General features: G+C 51.6%; 1 long non-coding RNA gene across 1 annotated transcript in view; it reads right to left on the minus strand.

The window, feature by feature from the left end:
• LOC122215410 overlaps nt 1–17,739 on the minus strand; it is a 54,877-nt gene extending 37,138 nt beyond the window's left edge. The window contains exons 1-2 of the long non-coding RNA XR_006200363.1: nt 17,020–17,739; nt 337–483 (exon numbers count right to left, since the gene is read on the minus strand). This is a non-coding gene — a long non-coding RNA (uncharacterized LOC122215410). The remainder of the gene's footprint in view (nt 1–336; nt 484–17,019) is intronic.
• Nucleotides 17,740–23,287: the final 5,548 nt, after the last annotated feature.

Below are 23,287 nucleotides of genomic sequence, written 5' to 3' on the forward strand. Positions count from 1 at the left end.
AACTGAAGTTTCCAAGGGCACGGTGTGTGGCACGGGGTAGATACGCGGGGAACACCTGCCCAGTGAGCAACTACATTTACCTCTTTGGCTGGACCTCCTTTGAGTAGGTACCTGTTATTTGCAGTTACAAAAATTCTTGGCCAAGATAACGGAATGGAAAAATCACCCCCAAACCAAGCAACACAACATGTTCTGCTCTGGCTGCGGCGAGGTGAGCTCTCGTTCTGTCTTCTCGGCCTCCTGCCCTCCCTCCGACGCACACACCCTCCCCGCCTCACCCCGAGACACGGCTCGTTCATCTCACACTCGCATGTCATTCCTGGCGTTAGCACTCACCTCCTGGGCCAGGGCCTTCTACTGGATTACGCAGTTATGGCAGCACGTCCCCCGTGGACGTTCATCAACAAAGTGGATGCAGGCAGTGGCTGCCTCTGGTGCCCCCTTAGCTCACAGGTGAACCCCGACTTCCCCAGCAGAGGGTTCCTGGAAAAGTATACAAACAGCCAACTTGGGCAGAGCCGCGTGCCGAAATGCATCCAAGGGCGTGCTCCTGAGAGGAAGGTTTGCGGAGGAAATATGAATCACGGCCCCCCTTACGCGGCTTTGTGCATTCAGAATTCGTTCATTAGGGTTTCTGTGAAAACTCAGGCTAGCCACGGCGTTCACAAGCACCCTGAGCCATCCAGTACAATCTCTCCAACCTGCACGGTGGCCGAGAGGTCTGGCCCTGCGGTCACACGAACCACCCATCAGCTGCTCTGTGCCTCGGTTTCCCCATCTGTAAGTGGACATACAACATGCAGCCGCTTGATGGAGAATGTAGTCCAGGCTTTTTGGAGTGTGATTTGGCCGTATCAGTTTAAACGAAATACGCAAAACCCCTTTTACTCCAAAACGTCCCTACTAGGGCGCCTGCTGGCTCAGCTGGTGAAGCATCTGGCTCTTGATCTCGGCTCAGGTCATGAGCTCGTGGTTGGTGAGATCAAGTCCCACATCAGGCTCTGTGCTGTCAGGACAGAGTCTACTTGGGATTCCCCCTCTCTCCCTCTCTCTTTCTCTCTCTCGCAAAATAAATAAATAAACTTAAAAAAAAAAAATGTCCCTACTAGGAATCTAGCTCGAGTGAGATTTATGTTCTACACAGCAACCACCTAAATGTCCCTCGACAAAGGTGGGGATTGAATAAATTCTGGCACCGGCAGAAAACTGAAAAAGTATAAAGCCGTTAAATTAACAAGGTAGAACTCACTGAAAGGCTCAGGATGGGGGAGAAAAGCAAATTTTAGGACAATATTATGACAAGATTCCTTTTAATTCTTTTGGAAAACTGTATTCAGCACGAGTATAAACTGTTGCTCAGTTAAACCCATGGTCTCCAGGCTCCATGCCCTTCACTGTGGGGAGTGGAGGTGGCTTTGTCACTGCACAGAGCAGCCTGGCTGCCGGCCACGGGGCCAGACACGCACTTGGCTGTCCCGTCTCCACCGGCATCTGCCCCTGCCCGCAAGCGGGCGGGCACAGAGCTCCAACAAATACATACACGAACCCTTGAAATAATGCTCGTTTGGTTCTCTGCCTCAGAGTCAGATGACAGAATCCAAATCTCGCCGCGTCCACCAGGGGAATGGGGACTCGGGCGCTGCTCTCCAACGTGGGGGGGATCCATTTGCTGGCGTGACGCTTGGGATTCTAGGGTCTCAGGGGCCCACAGGACCACTCCGTGGACTCTCTGCCCCGTGTCCCTTTTCTGTCTCAGTGGTTTTTTTTATATATATTTTTTTCTGAGATACACACACACACACACACACACACACAGCACGAGTGGGGGAGGGGCAGAGAGAGAGGGAGGAAGAGAATCCCAAGCAGGCTCCGCACTGTCAGCACAGAGCCGGGCGCGGGGCTTGAACTCACCAACAGCGAGATCATGACCTGAGCTGAAATCAAGAGCTGGACGCTTAACCGACTGAGCCCCCACCGGGTGCCCCTCTTCCTCAGTGATCTGAATGCTTCTCCTTTACCCCCTGCCCTGGGCTCCACCCTCTCTTTTCCTGGGGGTGGTTGGCTCTCTGCTTTCTGTCCCGGGGAGGGGACGGACGGCAGGGGGCAGCTGCAAATTCTGAAGGCGGAGAAAAGAAAGGAAGGAGGAGCCCCATGTGAGAATCAAGACTAAGGATGGAAAACCCGAGAAGCAGCCGGTTCTCTGTCAGCAAGTGGGGAGCAGTGGGGACAATGCCCAATGATGCCCAAAGTGCCCCTTCTGCCTTGAGCGGCTTCCCAAAGACTGCTCCCTCCGTTCCTTCTGCCATAGGGACTGCAGCCTCCAGGAGAGGGGGGAGGCGAGTGGGAAGAAGCCCACAACACAGGCTGAGTCGGGAGGACACTCCGGGGGGGGAACCTGGATCTGGGGGGGCAGGGCTGGGGTGGGGGCCGGCAGAGGGGCAACCCTCCAAGGCTGCACCAGCCCAGCATCGGACAGCGCGTTTTCTGAACCACACTTCTCATCTTCTTTTGACAGTTGTGTGTGTAAAACCCCTCCAGTTGTATATTTTTAAGTTTATTTATTTATTTTGAGAGAGAGAGCAAGAACAGGGGAGGGGCAGAGAGGATGGAGGGGGAGGAAGGGAGAGAGAGAGAGAGAGAGAGAGAGAGAGAGAGAGAGAGAGAGAGAGGATCCCAAGCAGGCTCTGCACTGTCAGCACAGAGCCCGACGCGGGGCTTGAACTCACCAATGGTGAGATCATGACCTGAGCTGAAATCAAGAGTCAGACGCTTAACTGACTGAGCCACCCAGAACTGCTACAGATATTAAGGAAAGAGTGGAACCAAGAATCCTGTTGGGGCCAGCAGGCAGTTTTGATTCTGAGATCTGCAACCAGTTCGTTCGTGGACTCTCCCGCAGGAGAGGGAGCCAAGGGGTTAGGGAGACAGCTCCCCAGAGGGCAGACCAGAAATACCAAACTTTTTTTTTACCCAGGGCCAGAGAATCAAAATTTTAGATTATGGGTCAAGAGGCAGAACTGAATTATGTATGGTATTAACAAGATTTAAAAAAAAATCTCCACACATTTTTTTATTGATGAAATTCAAAATACAGTAACTAAGTGCAGTTTTAAAGAATAATACAAGTTTGGGGCATCTGGGTGGCTCAGCCGGTTGGAGTGTCTGACTCTTGATTTCGGCTCAGGTCAAGATCCCAGGGTTGTGAGATCGAGCCCTGCGTCAGACTCTGTGCTGACAGCACAGAGCCTGCTTGGGATTCATTCTCTCTCTCTCTCTCTCACTCTCTCTAAAAAAAAAAATTAAAAAAAAAACATTAAAAATAATAAGAATACAAGTCTACTAATGAGAAGAATGGAACATGGATGAGAGTATTTTGCTTAACTGGGGTTCCCAAGTCAGTGTTCCCTATCACTGAAATCAACCGCACAGTTTGACTTTTTCCAACAGTGTAAAAAGGTAAAAACTTTTCTTAGCTTTTGGGGCATACAAAACCCAGCAGGCACCCGGACCACTGCTGATTCCGGGGCGAACCGCCCCGGGGCCCTCAAGGCCCACCCCGGAAACCTGGCCACTTCTCTAAACCTCCCAGGCTGGGGTACACAGCCAACACCACACGGGCACCCAGAGAAGTGCAACTTCCCCACGCGCTTTCTGTCGACAAAAACCAAAAGGCTAACAGTGGGTGGTTCTGATTTGCCTCGAAGACAGCGCCTCAAACTTGAATCTCGAACGGACTCTGTGCCAGTCAGCCAAAGTCATGAGATCACCCCCAGGGAGGAGCCCGGGTCAGCGGTGGGGAGACAGTTGAAATGCAAGTTCCAGGACCCAGAGAGGTTCCGTCCTCAGGTTCCGTCCACAGAGTCTGATTCAATGGGTCAGAGACGGGGCCCGGGAGTCTGAATTCTAACGAGTACCACCTCCGACCGGCCAGGTGATTTTACGGTAGGTGGCCCACGGGTCCTACTTAGAGCAACGCTGGCAGAGAGGAAGGGTGAGGAGGTGGGACAGGAATGCTGAAGTCCTGCATCATGAACAACAGTGGCCGTGCCCGCAGGTTGCTATTACGGGGTGCCACCTTCCTGCCCTCCTGACCCGCTCCTGTCTCAGAGAACCCTTCCCTTCCTGCAGCCCGGAGCTAGGAAATGCCGTTCAACCCATTTAACTGCTGAGATGCCGGGAGATTAGGTAGCTCACCCCAAGTCACCCGGCTAGTAAGGGGTGCAGCCAGAACTGGAGCGAGCCAGCATCACTCCAGGGCCTGGATCTTTACCTCTACAGCTTCTATCAAGTGGCTTCTGGTGACACAGGGGCTCACAAAGCCATTCTCGAAACCTAACAGTTTGGCAACACTTGGAAAGGAAGGGAGTGGGGATGACAGCAAGGCACGGGGGACCCGCTACGTTTCCAGTTCTTCAGATACAATCTGTGTCATTCTCACAACAGCCCTTCGCAGTAGAGGTGACCATCCATGTTTATCACACAGGGACATTCCTCAAAGGCCGGGGTGCAGCAGCACGCCTCAGCTCACAGGTGATAAGAACAGGAGCCTACCAGGGTCAAACCGAGGTTGATCTGGCCCCAAGTCCGCGCCACTGATGCTCACTGCTATCAGTTTTCTCGAACCTCAGAAAGCCCTCGGCTCTGTATCGGTCAGCTCTTGCCGCATAACAAGCCATGCCAGAACTCAGCAGCACACAGTGAGAATTTATCATCATCTCGCAGGTATGTGGGAAAGCGGAGTCGGGTTTTCGCTACATGTGTCTATTCTGATGGAAAGACAGCAACTACCCAGGAGTTTATTATTCTCGTGGGTAAAGTCTGGAGCTACCAGAAAGGCAGGTGGAAGTGTGAGATCCTCCTTATGGTCTAGGCTCAAAACTGGCACACCGGCACTTTTACCCTCATTCTATTGATCAAAACAAATCACAAGGTCAAGGGCAACCTCAGTGGGACAGGGCATATGTTTCTTAAGCAGAGGCTGAAGGGAGTAGGAAGAAAGCGAATATTTGCTGAACAATAATCTAAAGGCTGATCTGGAGAATGAGAGCTACTAGAACTCCTCTGCTGTCGTGTGTCCAGATGTTCTGATACTAGGACGCCAAGTGCTTAGTCTCAACGCGGGAGAAGCCAGACGTTAATTCCGCGACAGCAAGGCAGGCGACAGACATGAGGAAACCAGACAGGGTGGAGGGGCCCCTGTCTTGACTTCGGCTCAGGTCATGATCTCACGGTTCACGGGTGCAAGCCCCACATCAGGCTCTACGCTGGCAATGTGGAGCCTGCCTGGGATTCTCTCTCCCTCTCTCTCTGGCCCTCCCCGACCCATGCTCTCTTGCTCCCCAAATAAGTAAATAAACTTAAAAAAAAAAAAAAGGAAGAAAGCAGATGAGTGTAAAACAACAGGGGGTGGTGGGGACTATGACTCTGCCCAGCCACTCCCTGGCTCCTGCAGACGACCGCGGATATGCAACCTTTCCACTGACCCTTGCCACCCTGGCCCTGCCTCCTGAGCGCCTGACCTGCCATCACAGGAAAGGTGACCCTCCGAGAAGCAACATTCTAGAAGAAACTTGCTTCTGTTCTTGCCGTATGGCGTAAAGAGACGTTCTCAGTACTGCTGGAGGTCTACCCGAGCCTTTCATTACGCCTTGCTGGGCTCCTTCCCCGGGAAATCGGGGATTTGTTCATCCTGCTGTTTTCCTCCCCCAGAACTCCTTACCGTGGGGCGGGATGGAGGCACAACCCGGTGATTAGTAGTGTAAAAACAGACAGGTTTGGTCAAAAGAGATTAGGATGATAACTAAGTGGCCTAAACGTTCTGCAAGACTGCCTTGTAGGAGGAACGAGAGTGAAGTGTAAGCACAGGTTGAGCAGCCGTGAGCAGAAGGATGTGACTCTGGAGAATCAGGGCTGGGCAGGGACCCGGGCACCAGCTGTCCCCCCAACACCTGCACCGACCTGCAGGCATCAGGAAGGACGTCCGGCCAAAGTCTGGCTCTGCCCCAAGCCCGATCTCCCACCACTGCAGTCACGGTCCTGTGTGTTAGGTACTGTCCCCTTGTAGTAGAATCTGCCATTTGTGTGTATTTCACATCCAGTCCTCTTTTTAGAACTGAAACAGCGCCCCAACATTTTTGAGGGCCATCCCCCCCAACCGTCACCGTACGTGATAGGGTGGGGCTGTTACTTCTAGTGCTGGATGCCAGCAGGAGTCGAAGACACCCCAGGCCACAGCTTCCGTGTACATCTCGTGAAGTAGGATGCACGGCCGAGGCTGTGGGGGCCACCTCGGCCACCGGCAGCCAGCACACGGTCAGCCCCAGCCGTGCCAAGCCCTACTGGAGCCTGAGCCAAAGAAAACATCAGTCAGGCTGATCCTGTCTTTGTTTAAAAGTTTGATATTCTGAGGTGGTTCAGAGAGTTGAGCATCCGACTTCGGCTCAGGTCATGATCTCACAGTTCGTGAGTTCGAGCCCCGTATCGGGTTCTCTGTTGTCACCCTGGAGCCTGCTTTGGATCCTCTGTCCCTGTCTCTCTCGGCCCCTCCCCTGCTTACTCTTTCTCTCTCAAAAATAAATGAAAACATTTAAAAAACTTTTAATATTTTGCCTTGTGGATACTTGCCATGGATCCTTTTTGTATAGATTTTGATTTGTAAAGTATTGCACCCCAACGTAATTTATCTCGATTTCTCAGCTTTTTGGCAGCCCCTGACATTTTGCACCTGACCTCAGTGCCTCACCCTGTTCATGGCCCTGGTATTTGCAGGAGGAAGGCCTGGGCTCTGGTCCCGGCTCTGCCTCTTACAGATCTATGTGACCTTGGGTGAGATGCTCAGCCCTCCTGAGCCCTGGTTAATGCATCTGTAAAACAGGGGTGCCAATACCCACTGGCTAGATTAAATAAGATGATGTATGTAAATATTCCTTGTAAACGGCGATTACCTGAATATAAGTGATCTTCTGGCTGAACACAATTCCTCCTCCAACAGTGAATAGGAAAATTCATTTAGGGTCAGGCACTGGGCCAAGGGATGAGACTGACTATCCTACCAAATGCTCACCACTGCTCCCTGAGATTCGGACCATAGGATATAAATCCTGTAGTTAGAGGTCCCCCAGCTCTCCCAGATCCCGTGACAGGCACAGACAGGGGCCACCCAGTGGTGACTGTCAGATCTGGGCAGAAGATACCCGCTGCATAGATTCGTCAGAGCGAGGGAGGGAGCAGTGAGGGTCAGGCTCGAGACCCAGACTCCAGAACTGAGCCAGGCTGATCAACATTGCTCATCACCACATTTTGAGGCTGGTGAATTTTTGTCACTTTGTGTGGCTTTGGATCAGCTTTTACAACTGAAACGACGATAAAATTCTGCACTCGGTGCCTGCCTTAGTCACTACAGCGAGAGACCTGTGTGGCTCAGGCTGCTCCCGGAGCGGACCGCTGATGTCGGCTGCTGTTGGCATTCGGTGCGAATGGCAGGTGGAAGCTTGGTGCCATCCTGGCCAAACCCAGAGCAGAGGAAGCAACCAAACAAAGCTTCTGTCTACAAACGGGTGAAGCCCCGTGTGTGTCTGTCAGCCGCTGCCGGAAAGCTGAATGACCTCTTGTCTACAGGAGCCCTCTCGTGACCATGAGACAAGAGCAGTCAAAATGTGAAGGAAAGCAAAGTAGAAAGACATAAAGAAGAGCGAGCTCAGGTTCAAGATGTCACTTCTGAGCAGCTAAATCCATGCCAGCAACTCCCTACCTCTGGGCATCTGGTGTGAAAAAACAAATCCCCAACACACACACACACCCCCCCCCCCCCCGGCGCTCCCTGCCCACCATACATCTACTTGTTTAAGCCATTGTTGGTCAGGTTCTTGCTGTGTGCGGCCAACCCAGTTCTACGTGATACAGCTAGGGATCAGCCTCTTGCGCTGTGTATAATTCGGCTGCTCTTGAGCAAAGTGTTGCCTGCGGTGAGAGTTTCTGGTCGTTGGTCAATGAAAACGTGTCTGCATATGCATTTAATGTGCAGATGGACTTCCGAAACAAATATCTTACGCCATGAGGCTGCACAAATCTCCTGTAGTCTGTCCAACAAACAGCCACGAACATGTGTTAACGTCACAGAGGCTTAATATTAAAACAGAGCAAACTGCCTGAAGGCAAAAGCAGATCTTATGTGCATGCAACTGACTGGCCAGGCCTAAGTAACATCTAGAACACCACCAGCAAGGGACTCTGGGAAACGGAATCGGGCGCTTTCTTGCCTCTGCGTATGGGAAACAGAAGGACAGAATCAGAAATGGACGCTAAACACCAGTCCGTGCCACCTACCACCTGTGGCAAAAGAGGGGCATCCTTGTATTTCAAACATCTCTTAAAATGTAATTTCAGGGGCGCCTGGGAGACTCATTCGGTTGAGCGTCTGACTTCGGCTCAGGTCATGATCCTACGGTTCGTGGGTTCAAGCCCCGTATCAGGCTCTGCACTGACAGCTCAGAGCCTGGAGCCTGCGTTCTATTTTGTCTCCCTCTCTCTGTGCCCCTCCCCTCTCATGCTCTGTCTCTCAAAAATAAATAACACCTTTTAAAAAATTAAAATGCAATTTCACGCTTAAGGATTAGCACAGAAAACAAATACATACCCATAAAACAGAAATAAAAATCTGGTAGCTCTAACAGGTACTTAGGCCAGTTAGTTAGGTTCCCAGCTCCTCTGTTCTTTTATGTCTGAAACGGACACCAGGATCTCCATCCCAGTTACTACGTGGGGCGTCTGTGAAAACAAAGTGGGATAACGCACAGGCGAGTATTTGGCAAGTGGTCCAGGGCTACGGCGTATAAAGAGCTTCGAGAATCTGACCTACAGCTACGAGTCCGGATCGGTATTTGGGATGGAAAAAAATTAAAAAGACGACAATGGTTGATCAAGGCAAAATATACCCAGCTATGGCAGATGGGCTGAAAAAATATGAGGCTCACTTGGGGAGAGATGACGTCAGCTTTTAGAGATCTCGGTAAGCAACCCATCATTCTATAAGGCACACGTGATGTGTTTTCAAATCACAGTCAAGGGAACCGAGGATCAGATGGAAACTGGCTGTATTCAGTGTTCCGTCCAGCTGAGTTCTGTCCCTCTCACCTGTCTTGGCCCTGCCCCTCCCTCCAGACCATCCCCTCTGTCTGTGGACCGCATTAGCTTCATCTAGATGCCCCCAACAACTTTCCCCCTCTAAGGAGACTTGTCCCTCTAATCTCCCTTCACGGCAGATGGGGGAAACACCTAAAACTCAAATCTGACCATTCCACTCCCTCGTCAGTAAGCTCTCCAAGGCTCCCTGCTGCTCCCAGGATCTGCCCCGAATTCTTGCTATCGTCTTTCCACTTTCTTCTTACCCTCTGACTCTCTGGTTCCATCACATCCCACTGGGGCAGTTACTCAAATCGGGCACAACTTCCTGCTCGTATTATGCCCCTAAGCATCTGCCCCTGCTATTCTCTGGTCCAACTCCTATTCAATCCTCAAGTCCCAGCTCAGTGGTCACCTCCTCCAAGAAGCCTTCTCCGAATCCCACCTACTGTCAGATCGCTCTCCTTCTGGGCTCCCAGAGCTGCCTGTACAAGTGGCTTGTGTCCGTCTTATCATCAACTACACAACATAGAAATAATCCATTTATATAACTCTCTAAAACCTGAGCCACTTTCATCATCCCCCCCCCCCCCCCCCCCCCCCCCCCGCAACACACACACAGGGACTAGGATATCATCGTCTCTGGAACGGTAACCTTGGCACATGCTTAGCAGTGGCTCACTATGTGCCAGACCCAGGGCCAAACATGAAGTCCTCCTAACCACCCTCTGAAGCAGGTCATGCGGTTACTCCTGATCTACAGACAAGGAGCAGGAAGCCCTGGGAGGTTTAGGGACCCTGCTCGACAGCATGTGGTTACTAAGGGAGACAAGAATGCAAGAATCCAAACCCAAGTCTTTCAATCCCCGGGACTTGGCATGCTCCCTGGTAACTATTTGCTGAGTCTAAGTGCAATTCTGGGAGTGAATAAGCACGGCAAAAGTACTCGTGAGAGCCCCTGGCTGACTGCAACCTGGAGGACCGAGGCCCTTGTGTTAAAGCAAGAAGGGGGCCAGGGGAGGCCTTCAGTCTGTGACCCTGCATTTCCTCTCCGATTGCCAACCTTGTCCCAGCAAGTAGCCCTGCCCTTTATACTTTGAACATCCTTCTGGGGGATCCCCAGAGAGCAGCTGAGCCTTCAGCAGATGCCCCACGTGTCCATGTAGGTGAGAAGTGGGGTCTATGCCTTGCACCTATCTTTCTTCCTTCTTGCTATGAGCCGTATCTTTGCAGTAACGTGTGAGGGTGGGGAAACTCAGAGGCCAAGTTGCTTTATGCGGCCAGGATCACACCAATAGCTATTAGTCAGTACTCTTGCCATCAAACTGAATTTATGAATGCATATACCTATCGACTCCAAACTTAATTAGCTTCAGGCATGGCTGGATCCAGATGTTCAAGTGATCTCATTAGAACTGCATCTTTCCCTCCCTGTCACCCAAGTTCTAGCTCTTCTTTTCTGTGTTGTCCTCACTATCAAAGACACTTTCTCCCAGCACTCTGGCTGCCAGCAGCTTCCGGTCTCCATCTCACCCATTCAGCCAGTTCCTAGCGGGACAACTTCTCTTTGCCAATAGTTCCCATATAAGTCCCCAAACCAAATCTTGCTGGTCTGGCATGGGTTTCCTGTTTGTGTCTGAGTCACCAAGGTAGATCAGGGAGAAAAACACATTCACTGGCCAAGCCTCAATCATGTGACCACCTCTAAAAATGGTGGTGGGGTAGGGGGTAACAGGTGGAATTCACCCCTACCCAAAATGCATGAACTAAGGGTAGAGGCAGCAGTCATGCCCAAAGAGAATTGAGGTCCCATTTCCAGAAGTGACTGCACAGGAAAAATCAAGACGGGCACGACAAAAGGTCTAGGTGAAACAGGAACTCTTTCTTCTGCAGTAAATTTCTGAAGCCTGAACCTGTGTCAGGGGCCCTGTGTCTCATCCCAGAATTAGGGATTCCAAGGAAGGTCCCTGAAAGTCCCCATAATGCAGGACATATGGGTTGTTGATGATGGCAACCTTCCACTTCCTCTCTCACGTGTCTGGGGAAGATGGCATCAGGATTCAAAGACGGGGAAGAGCACAAGCTGTAAAAATAATCTGCTATTAAGCTCTGTGCCGGCACCAACTGTGGTGGCATTTGGAAGATGAACCAAAACCGTTCCTTTGGAGATAGCAGGCACTTTCCAAGTGAGCTGATAAAAAAGGAAGGCTTGAAGTAAAGTGACATTTACGTGCTAGGAGAAGCAGATCTTCTTTCTTACTCCAAAACCATTTCAGGAGCTGGGCAAGGGGGGCGTTGGCACGCGCTGTGGGGAGCATCTGGCGGGGGGGGGGGGGGGGGAGTGGGGGGGTTGTTGCTCGGCGGCCAGGTGGGGCTCAGCCTCCCATCCCTTGTGCTCTGAGGGGCCAACGCTGCCCCCACCCCCATCTGCTACTCTGCTACTGGCAAATTTAAATACCAGCCTGTTTCAGCTCAGAGATGTGGAAATTAAGAAAGGAAACGAGAGGCGGCGGGAAGGAAAGAAAAGCGATAAATCACTTTGGACTGCTGCCGCATTTGAATGTGCGTGGCGAGAGGCAGATCCATGTAGGAGGCAGAGTCTGGGAGGTGAAAAGACCCAAGTTCAAATTATAGCTTCACAAAGTATGCCAAGAGGCCTGGGGCCACTCGCCTCACTGAGCCTCATTTTCCTCATCTGTAAAATGGGAGCACGCCTTTCACAGGATGTTTCTGAAGGTTCAGGGCCATGGATAGATGGCAGCTGGTACAGAACTGGTGCTGAAGGACAATGATCCTTCTTGCTTCTCTTTCTTCTCCTAGGAGGCTGGGTCCGAGCCACAACACGGCTCCATCATCCCCCCACCTACACCAGGAGGCAGCAGTGCTCATTTCCCTTCCAATACATCTCCCCTGGCCTTCTGCTCCTGCCTAGCCCTACTCTGACCTCCAGCGCTTTCTCCATCCTCAGGCTCCACCCACATGGGCTGTTGCCTATTTTTCAAGTACCCAGGGCTTTTTGCCACCTCAAGGCCACCATGCTCACTGTCCCTTCCTCTCCCACCCCTATCCTTCCTAGGGTCAGCTCCCTCTCATCATTTGGTCTCTGCCTAAATGTCACCTCCTCCAAGAAGCCCTCCTTGACCACCCTGGTGAAAGCAGCTGTCCACACTTCAGTCACACTCTCTGGCTCATCTCTTGAAAATGATCTCACTTATCTATTAGTTCTTATTCCCGAAGGAGACTTTAAGCCCTAATAGCTAGGAAACACTTCCATCTTGTTCATCTGTGTGTCCCCTAGCGCTGGATGTGTGCCTGGCACAGAACAGGAACTCACATATTTGAGGAAGGAGGGAAGAAAAAAGAAAGGAAGGTGAGAGTAGAGAGGGCAAGAGGGAGAAAGTTGGAGGCACATCCTCCACCCCATTCTGGAGCTTCTATCCCCCATCCCAATCCCAGGTGCTGGCTCCCTTCACACCTACACCCAGCCCTCTCACCACCCCCCACCCCCAACACACCATACTGGACTCCAACGCCTGGCTTAACCCTGTGTAGACAGCTGCCCTCATATACAACATTCCACCATTAGAACTTCCTTCCGTCTCGAGGGCCAGTCCGGCTCACAGACCACCTTTCCACATCACCGTACTCAGGGGTCAAGCATAACAGTCATCCATTACTTCCCTCTGTCCCCTGTACTGCCCCTTCAGGGCACAGAACCTCCACTCAGCCACACTCAGTCCCTGGAGCCTGGATTGGAGCCCACCCCACCCCCTCCTCCAGGAGCTGAACACGTGACCCAAACCCGGCCAGTGAGAACACAGCATTGTCCTGGCCCCACCCCCACGCCGCGATCGGCTAGGAATGGTCCTAAGACTCCAGCTGGGCGGCCCTGGACGTTGAATTCCAGGACCCTTACCACGTGTTGACCCGCAAAGTGGTGGTGTTCCTCTGCCGAGCTCCTGTAGGTGTAAGCCTGGAGCTGACGGCCATCTTGCCACAGCGTGGGACCAGCCTGCCTGAGAATAAAGCCAGCACGGAGGGTGGCAGAGCTCAGAGGCAGGCAGTTCAGATGGCATCATTCGAGCACCTGGATGCCTATTTACCCGAAAGTAAACGCCCCTCCTGAAATCTTCAGTGACCCCAGCCAGTGAACTCCCTTTGGGGCTTAAGGCGGCTGGACTTGAATTTGTCACTTGCCACTAAAACTGTGCTGATTTGTAAAGCGACCGTTAGTTAGTGGCTAGTGACTGAGACGTGGGGAGGCGGCCAGGGGGCAGAGACTACCAGTCACGGAAAGAGGGCCACCCTTCCCCACACTGGTCTGTGGCACACGGGGGGCGACGGTCCCCTCTAGAAGGGGGAAGAGGCAGACAAAACTCCAAAGGCCGACTGGAGCAGAAGTCAGCCCGGGCGTTGACCGGGGAGAACCAGCGTCTTCCCAGATGGAGGGATTCCTGAGCGCCTCTGCTGGCAGGCCCAGCCGCTTGGAGAGCCCTGCTTCCCTCCAGCCCTCTCAGGGTTTCAGGCAGCCTAGAAATCTTTCAAGGCAAAAATAAATCCGAGGCACTAGTCGTATCTTTAGAGGAAAAAGACTTCCTCAGCCTTCTTTAGGGCGCACAGCATTTTCAGCACGCAGGATGCCTCCCACGTGCCATCCGCTCCCAGGCCCATATAAGGCACGCCTTCTGGATGCTCTATACACTCAAAATGGTACCTGAGGGCCAGCTGGGGCGCGTTCCAGCTCTCTCCGCCAGGCAAGTACTCACCTGAGCCCACAGAAGGAAACTATTCCAGAAAAATGGCCCCACGAGTGCGGGGGAAGGTGGGGGACGTACGGCCCAGCTCCCCAGAGCCACGCTTGGGAGCAGAAACACAGCTGGGGGCGTGAGGCACCAGCAAAGGCCTTGTCTGTGTGCCAGGTGTCCGCTTCTCAGGAAGAGTGACGGCCTCTGGCGCTCCTGGGATCTCTGACTCTAGGGAGAACGTTCTTTCCCAGCTTCTGAGGCCCGGAGGAGGTCCTGGCCGTTTGGAGGCTGGGCTGGGATTTGCGGGGTCCCGGACTCGCCTCACTGGCTGCGGCTGCTCCTGAGGCTCAAGAAATGGCCTCGGGAGGACATGAGGAGAAGCCCCGTGCTGGAGCTGCAAGAATGTGGGCTTTCAAGAACCCAGCCCCGGGTCTGAACCACACCCTGCTGTTGGCCTCACTCTTCTTGCTGCGGATTGGAGGCTCGGAAACCACCACCTTCTGGGGCGCACCTGTCCCTCCCTCTGAGCTCCAGACCCATAATACCAACCCCCAGCTGGACATCTTGGCTGAGACATCCAACAGGAGTCTCAAACTCCACACCTCCTAAACTGAACTCCCAGCTCTGGCTCCCCCTCCTCCCCCTCCCCCTCGCTCAGTGAATGAGGCCTCTGATCCCCCCACCAAATTATGGTATTTCCCTGATTCCTCCTTTCTCCGTCTCGCCACCCGCAGAAAATTAGTTACCAACTCCCGGTGATTCTCCCTCCTAAAGCGCTCACCCAGCTGGCACTTTCCAGCCCAGCCTCCTCTTGCCTGGATTATCTCAACAGACTCCTAACAGGTTTCGCTGCCCGCACTCTGGTTTGTTACTGACAGTTCACTCAGCAGCCAGACTGGCTGTCCCGAAACACGAAACACGAAACACGAAGGCAGTCCTGTCCCTCCCCTTTCAACCCCCTGCAGTGGTAATCCTCTGCCAGCCCAGCAAGTCTCATTTTCTTGCCAAGCCTTTCCTGATCTGACTTCCGGCCTAGCAAAAATAAAGTATTCGAACGTTTTCTCTAAACCAGGCAAACTTTTTCAGTAAAGGGCCAGATAGTAAATATTTTAGACTTTGTGGGCCATATGGTCCCTGTCACAACTACTCAACTTGCTGTTGTAGTGCGAGAGCAGCTGAAGACATTATGTAAATGAATGGCTGCGGTCATGTGCCAATAAAACTTTATTTACAGAAACAGGTGGTGGGTGAGCGTTGACCCATGGACCATGGTTTGCTCTAAAGGAATGACCTAATTACCCACCATTTCCACATCTCGGGGGCCACATCCAGGAAAAGGGGATAATGCCCATATTGAAGGGTTAGTGGAGGATTTGAAAGAACTTGTCAAGTTCTCACATAGTAGGTGCTCAAGTGGTGATCGTTATCATTAAGTCTATTATATAAGTCTCTTTTTCTGCATGTTTAAGAATCAGTCAGCCCTGACTCCATAGCAAGGTTTACAAGGATAGAGACCCTTCTTTTTCTGAGGCCTGATGATGCACCATGCATTTATGGAGGTGACAGGAAACCAAACAGCTGAGCACCTACTGTGTGCCAGGCACTGGGCTTCACACTGTAAAGTGGTCAGAATAAATCAAGGCAATATTCACCCCCTGAGGCCAAGTCTAAAGAAGTGGGGAGAGAGGGGAGAGCTACAAGAAATTCTTTGTTCATCCCGACTGCATGCCTGCTATGTGCCAGGCTTCACGCAGGCTCTGGGGTTGCCCAGAAGTATAAGGGACAAGCTCTGCCTTTAAAAAAAAAAGGCACCGCCTAGAGAAATTGTTTCCTCCCGTTTTTAAGTTTATGTATTTATTTTGGGAGAGAGAGACGGACAGAGAGATTCGCAAGCAGGCTCTGCACTGTCAGTGTGACAGCATATGCAGGGCTCAAATTCACAAACCACGAGATCACGACCTGAGCCAAAGTCAGACGCTTAACCGACTGAGCCACCCAGGTGCCCCGGAACTATTTTCTCTTAAATGCTAAGCTTCTCCCTATCCTTGAAGCCACATTTCCTCCCCAAACGGAGACACAGATTCAATCCACCTTGGGTCCCTCCAGGGCTCTCTAGGCAGGCCTACCTCCCCTCTATCTTCTGGATGGGACCTGGGGTTCTCACACTGAATGGAAATACAAGGGGTATGGGGCTGCGGGACCCCAGAGGTCCTGCCCCACTCTACGCCTCCTCCTTATCCTAAGCCGCATGGGCATAAAACTCCCGCAAGTTCTCTGGGCTGTGAGCTCCTCAAAGCCAGGCCCTGTGGGGCACCTGGGTGGCTCAATCGGTTAAGCATCGTACTTCGGCTCAGGTCATGATCTCATGGTTTGTGAGATCCAGCCCCGAGTTGGGCTCTGTGCTGACAGCTTGGAGCCTGGGGCCTGCTGTGGATCCTGTCTTCTTTCTCTCTCCCCCACTCTCTCTCTCAAAAAAAAAAAAAAAAAAAAGCCAGGCCCCGTCTCTCATGTAGCCCTGTAGTCCCAGCACAGGGTCTGATGAGGGGCAGGCCTTCCACAGCGTGAGCTGGAAGAATGTGCACCCTCTTTGTTTCCACTTTTCCTATCCATCGCTGTGTGCGGCCCACAGCTCTTGTTTTTGTTCTCAGCATCCCTGGCCCTTCCGGCAATAGCGCCCTAGTCTCGGGGATGGGCAATGGGACGCCACCAAAGCGCCGAAACATGCAACCGAAGCCTAAACTAATCAAAGCATGACCCCTCCTAGCCATGCCCACTACTTCCGGGACAGGCGCTTGGGCCAATGAGGGAGGAGACCCCCCCCACTCTTTCCCACTTACTGTGAGCCCATGAGGAGTACTGTTGGCAGTTGCTGTCACCGTCTTGCTCCCGGGCAGAGCAGGAGGCAGAACCCAACACGGAGGAAAAGCAGAGCTCAGTGATGGGCAGAAGCTAGGGTCCTGCTCACATTCACATTCCTGAGGATCAGTCTGCCCCGGATTTTTCTTTCACACGAATCAATAAATTCCCTCACCCTCTCTCTCTTTTCGCTCAAGCCATCTGGCAACCAATTTTCTGTCCCATTTGAACCAAAAGTGTTCTAATAGACACCTCCTTTGGGGCCCGTCTCCTTCTTTCAATGAGAATTCCAACGTACCTTTTAAGGAGACACCCTCCCCTCCTCTCCGTGAATCTTTCCCGGAGGCCCAGCTGGTTCATACGGGGTGGTCATTCACAACAGCATTCTACGGTCACTTCAAGGAGGATTAAGGATGACAACCTTGACGGCTTGTAGGACTAGCGCTGGGACTTGGTCTCAGCTTGTCTCAACATCCTATTTAGATTCAAAACCACGTGTCTCCTCATTTCTCGCAGAGACCGCCAAGCTCCACGGGGTAAGTCACGTCCGATGGATTCAACAAGCAACGATTAAGTGCCTGAGGTGTCCTACACGCTGGTGAGAAGCCGTGAACGCAGACATGAAAGCAGACGATTGCTTCTTATAAAAGCTCCGCGCGATGGGACGTTTCCAGTTACGAGTCATGGAGAAAGGCCACTTGAACTGGCTGGCGCAATGGAGGGGATCGGTACCACGCACGCAGAAAGCGCCGGTAAGCTCAAGCCTCCGGGTGGATGATCCAGAAGCTTCGCAACGCCACGGGTGCGCAAGTGTTTGCGGTTTCTCAGCTCTGCGGACTCAGCGACACCTCTGCCAGGCCGGCCGCACCCCAGCGGGTCCACCCTTCCGCACGTAGGCTCTTTCCCCAGAAGGCAAGCACGGGACAAAACAAGATGCGCCCTGATTGGCCCCCCCCGGGTCACATGCTCGCCTGCGAACCAATGACTGGCTCGTGTGGAAACCGCTGCTCCCTGTAAGCCAATCAGGGCCTCCCCCTGGAGCAAGGGGGTGGAGTCACCTGTCCCCCAAGCGTGGGCCGCGTGGAGGTGGGGTGCGAGCCTAGGAGGGAATTCTGGAAGCTTGAGGAAGGCTGAAGGGGAAGGAACGGTGGTGGCGGACGCCCACTGACGGTTCTCAGAGGTGGGAGTCGCTTCAGGGTACCCGGAGCCGATGCGCAAGCCCTTCTTGCTGCCTCTATCCCTGGGCTGCCCTCGCTACACATGCACAGGGTGGCTTCATGGTCCCGGTGGCTTTAGCAGCCGCTCCCAGTGTATGTGAAGCGCCTCGTAGTGCCAGATGCTACAGTGCCCCACATTTGCCATCCATGGGCTCACCTAACAGCATCGGAAAGCGTGGTTATTTCCCTTTTGCAGGTTAGGCCACTGAGGCCTGGAGAGCCAAAGCGACCTGCCCGATGTTGTCGGCCTGAACGTACAAGAGTCAAGGGCGCACCCAGTTGTCCTCAGATTCCTAGTGTTAGGAAGGCACTAGTCACATCCTTGGGCTGGGCTCACTCGGTGGGGTTGCAAGGTAGGAAACAGAAGCCACTTCTCTGCTGAGCTGTTACCTTTGCCCTTGAAATAATCCCACGTGTTTGGAAGGATTTCCCCCAGAGTCCTTGGTAAATGCCCGAATTGGCCATCTCTGCTGATGAATTTAACTTACCTTAAAAAAAAAAAAAAAAAAAAAAAGGTTTATTTATTTAGAGGGAGAAAGAGAGAATCCCAAGCAGGCTCCACACTGTCAGCACCAAGCCCAACTTGCGGGGCTCAGACTCACCAAGGGGAGATCATGAGCTGAGCCGAAATCAAGAGTTGGATGTTTAATGGACTGAGCGACCCACGTGCCCCTAATTTCCCTTTAAACTCTAGGAAAATGTAAGAGAAGTATCCCCTTCAGACCATATGATGCTCTAAAATCCGTGTGAATTCTGCCTAAAAATAAGCTCAACGTCCCATTACGTTGTATTATTGGATAACAGCAACCATCACTTTTTAGAATCAGCAGAATCAACACGAGTTGTTGACTTTGTCCAGAGGATTGGCAGGGGCCTTGTTTCACAAATCGTATCACTTCGGGACAGGTGTGGGGCGGGCAGGCAGGCAGAGAAGCAGGGCCAGACAACGGTTGGCCACTTCCAGCTGCAGCTGCCTGTCCGCTAGAGGCACGGGTTTGCCTCTCTGGGCTTGGATAAACTCTCAGCTTCTCTCTTCAGCTGGGTCTACACCCTCTCCTCTGGGAGTGAGGATTCCAAGAAACCCTATTCCCCCCACCAGGGTGGGGCGTATGTGCGGGAGAGAATGAGGTAGAAGCTGCACGGCTGTCTCCACCTAACAGAACAGGGCACTCTGCATTGAACACTCATCGAGGCCCCAACGCTGGAAGTTTCCACTTGCTTTCCTCTTTCTTGACTCCGGAAATGAGTTGCTTTTGCTTCTGCGGGAAGCAATCTGCTCCAGTTTGGTGGAACTTGTCTCCTGGAACTTTTGATTTCCTCCTCGTGTTCGCTTTACTCCATTAAGCTTCACCTCCAATTCAGCTCCGCTCTACAGGGGTCCCCGGCGAGAAAGCGCTCAGCGAAGCTGATAGAGACACACGGGAGGAACATGCCTTGGGACACTGGAATCAGGAGTTCCCCCCGCCCCCCCCCAGGAGCTGTGTGGCGTTAATCACGTTACTTGATAACTCCTGAGGTTCGGGGCACCTGCTTGAGCGTCCGACTTCGGCTCAGGTCATGATCTCCTGGGTCATGAGTCCAAGCCCCGTATCAGGCTCTCTGCTGTCAGCACAATCCTCTGTCCCTCCCTCTCTGCCCCTCCCCTGCTTGCGCCCTCTTAAAAATAAGTAAAATATTTAAAAGTGATACTCCTGAGCCTCATCCGTAAACTGGGAACAAAAGTGGCACTTACTCCTCTGGAGGTGCCTCCTCCTTTTCTCTGGTGGACCACCAGCTCTCCTCCATCTTAGGTGAAGGGCTAGAAAACCTCAAACCTCCTTCCGATCAGACTGCCATTCCTCACTCCCTTCCACCCCCGAATTCTGGAGCTGCCACAGGCCTATTTTATATAGATGTTGTGAAGTTTTAATGAGCACATAAAATGCCTACCGCAGTGTCTGGGCCTAAAAAGCACCCAACGCAGGGTCCTGATTATTATGACCTGATGTTCAGTCTTCAGGATCTCTGTGCCTCAGTTTCCTCATCTGTAAAATGAAGATAAGAGGAACAGAAGGTCTCATGAAGTGAGGTATAAATGAGCTGTTACCACAGTGCCTGGCTCATAGAAAAGACTCAGTAAATGTTGGCTATTAATTAAAAATTGAAATAAATACTTGAGAGACAGCAGGGCATGGTCTGTGGTTTCACATGGTCTCCTTCTAGCATTTACCACTTACTATCGCTTAGTAGAAAAGTTCTCCACCCTCGCTGAGCCTCCGTTTCTTCTCCTCCCAATGGCGAAAATGATTATATGGCTTCATAGAGTTTGCTGGGAGGGTTCATTCATTTTAAATGTCTCACTGTGCAAACCCAGTGACCGTAGCAGACCTGGCTGGTCTCCTTTGAAAGACTTGCTCACAAGGCTGGCCCCTGGGTGGCATCTGAGAAGGTGGGCTGCGGGAGGATTCCCACCATTCCCGGACAAGTGTAGCTCACTGGGCCTGAACAGAATGCACAGTGTGCTTCCTCCTGGGAGATTCGGTACGTGTCAGCCAGACTGCCTATGTGGCCAGCCCAAATAATGACCTTGGGCTCTTGGTACCTGTGCCATGATTAGTCCTCAGAAGTTGAAGCCTCAAATACGGGTTCCTATCATGGTCATGGCTCAATGTCCTTACTTGCAAGAATCAAATCAAAGAGACCAGTTTTCCCTAAAAGTAAATTTTTTTTTTTTTAAGTTTCAAACAATATCCAAGAATCTAAGGCTGGCAAGGACACAAATATGAACTCATGAGAGTATTCGTGGCCTCTTTTACCTTCAACCCTAAAGAAAATTCTATCAGCTTTGTTTTTGCTCTCTTCCTCCCCAATCCAGGATGGAGTCTTGTCTGATTGGTGACTGAGCCTTTTCTCAATTGAACGCAAGAATCCATAAGGGAGATAAATTAAGGAAGGGCTAGTGGGGGTTCCCATGGGAACTTCGAGGACTTCAGCTGGGGACTTCAAACGGATTGGGGAAATAAGGGAGAGGGATCAAAATCAAAGAGCCCAAGAGGGTTGAGTTAGAGTTTTTTTGGTTTATGTCATTTTGTTTAAGTGGGAGATAAAAAGAGGAACAAATAACCTCATGGCAGCCATTGTATATTGTAGAAAGAAGGATTGTAAAAAGAAGTTTGGATATGTATTATCTGTGGGTCCCTTCTTTGGCACACTATTCAAAAGGCTCCAATATATATTCAAATGACTCTTGGTGAATTTGGGGCTGCTAAACTGTTTTTGTTTTTACACAGATGCCTTGTCATACTGGACCTCCGTGCAACTGGGCTTTACGTGGGTTATATAAGCCATAGTTATTCCGCAGCCATCGGTCATATTCCTTGTGTGTGTGTGTCTCTCTCTCACACACATGCAAAGTATTCTATTTCAGAATCTGCCAAATGATATGCACTATCGCTAACCTTCCCTCCTCAGGCAGATTTACTTCTCAAGAAGACCGGGGCAGATACAGACATCAGGTACCGCTCACCTAGACTCAGAAACCTGGGTTGGTTCAGTGATGAACCCCAGTGTGCACCATCATGGCTCCCAGCCTGAGCCCAGCAAGGGCCCCGCTGTCTGAATTCTTTTAGGTCCCAATCTCTGACAGTTTAGGCTTCTTAGTATTCTGAATTTCAGAATCGTCATTATACATGCAAGACACGAGATCAAAATTCCTTAAGGGAAGAGGACCTCAACAAACTCCTAGAGGGCTAAGATCTCACAGATTCTGGAATTAAAGACAAATTAGTAACATCAGCAGAACACGGGCCCCTGAAGACTCCTGAGTTTAGAGAAGAAAGGAAAACCAAATTCTTCAAAGGAGGCTTCCAGATGTATCATCTGGGCAGAGTGTGATCGATGCAAATTTAAAAGGTACAAATGTGGGGCGCCTGGGTGGCTCAGTTGGTTGAGGGTCTGACTCTTGATTTCGACTCTGGTCATGATCTCACGGTTTGGGGGACTGAGCCCCACGTCGGGCTCTGTGCTGGCAGCATGGAGCCTGCTTGGGACTCTCTCTCTGCCCCTTCCCCGCTTGCACGCATGCTCTCTCTCTCTCTCTCTCTCTCTCTCTCTCTCTCTCTCTCTCTGTCTCTCTCTCAAAAATAAAATAAACATTTAAAAATTAAAGAAATAAATAAAAGGTACAAACGTTATTGGAAGGGGCACCTCACAAAGAAGACACCCGAAATGGCTGTAAGCGTACAAAAAGGTGCTGCTGAGCTTTAACACGTCTCAAACACCAAGTGTTGGCAGACAGATAGAGCACCTGGAAAGCCCCAGCACCGCTGGTTGTGGACAGGTGAAAATTCGGGGCCAACCACTTTGCCAAAGCTATTGCGTTGAATAAATGTGTAACTTTCGGCCCGGCGGTCCCGCTCCTTGGAACTATCCCCAACAGAAATGCAAACGTATGTTCCCCAAACACACGTACAAGGATGTTCACGGCAGTATTATTCACAGATAGTCTCAAACCACAACCTACCCCCAAAAGCTCAACAAAAGAACAGATGAATCAGATGTGGTATATCCACACCATGGAGTGTTCCACGGTAGGGACTGGAAAATACGGCTTTGTGTTTGTCACCCAGACTGCTGTCTTTCGTGAATAAAGTTTCATCAGAACATAGCCGTCCATTGGTTTGAAGACTGTCTCTGGCTGCTTTCGCCCAATGGCAGTGGTGCCGAATGGATGTGATAGAGATCAAATGGCCGGAGAAGTCTCCTGTATTTAGTATCCGGTCCTTTACAGAAAAAGTTTGCTGAGCCCTGCCCTACACTGAGGGGAAAACAACATATAACTACCTACAATAATAAGGATGTATCTCCCGATGAGGAATTAAAGAAGAGTTGGTTCTATTTTTATAAAGTTGAAAGCAGGCAACACTACCCCATGACGTGGATGTGAGAAGTCAGGACAACTTACCCTTGGGACACATGGTGACAGGAGGGGATGTAAAACTTTATGGGTACTGACCGTGCTCCGCTCCTGGATCTGTATGCAGGTGACACGGATGCGTCCTCTCGGTGAAAATCCATCCCGCGGTGCACATATGTGCACGCTTTTCTCTCTCCAATGGCTAGTTCAGTGGATCGTCTTTTACAAACATCACCGGGGCTCCCTGTGTCCCAATAGAAAACTCCAAGCCCCCTGCTTTGCTCTCTCATGTGTTTTTGCCTTCACACAGGTGGAGAGTTCCCCCGGCAGGCACTCCTCCCGTTCTCTTTGATAGAATAACACAAACTCACTCTTCAAAACTCAGTTCAGTCGCCCCTCATCCAGGATGCTTTCCTACCACGTCCCAGCACTCACAGACAATCCAGGGAGAGAGA

The sequence above is a fragment of the Panthera leo genome, chromosome A3, assembly GCF_018350215.1.
Source record: "Panthera leo isolate Ple1 chromosome A3, P.leo_Ple1_pat1.1, whole genome shotgun sequence".
Taxonomy (NCBI): Eukaryota; Metazoa; Chordata; class Mammalia; order Carnivora; family Felidae; genus Panthera; species Panthera leo.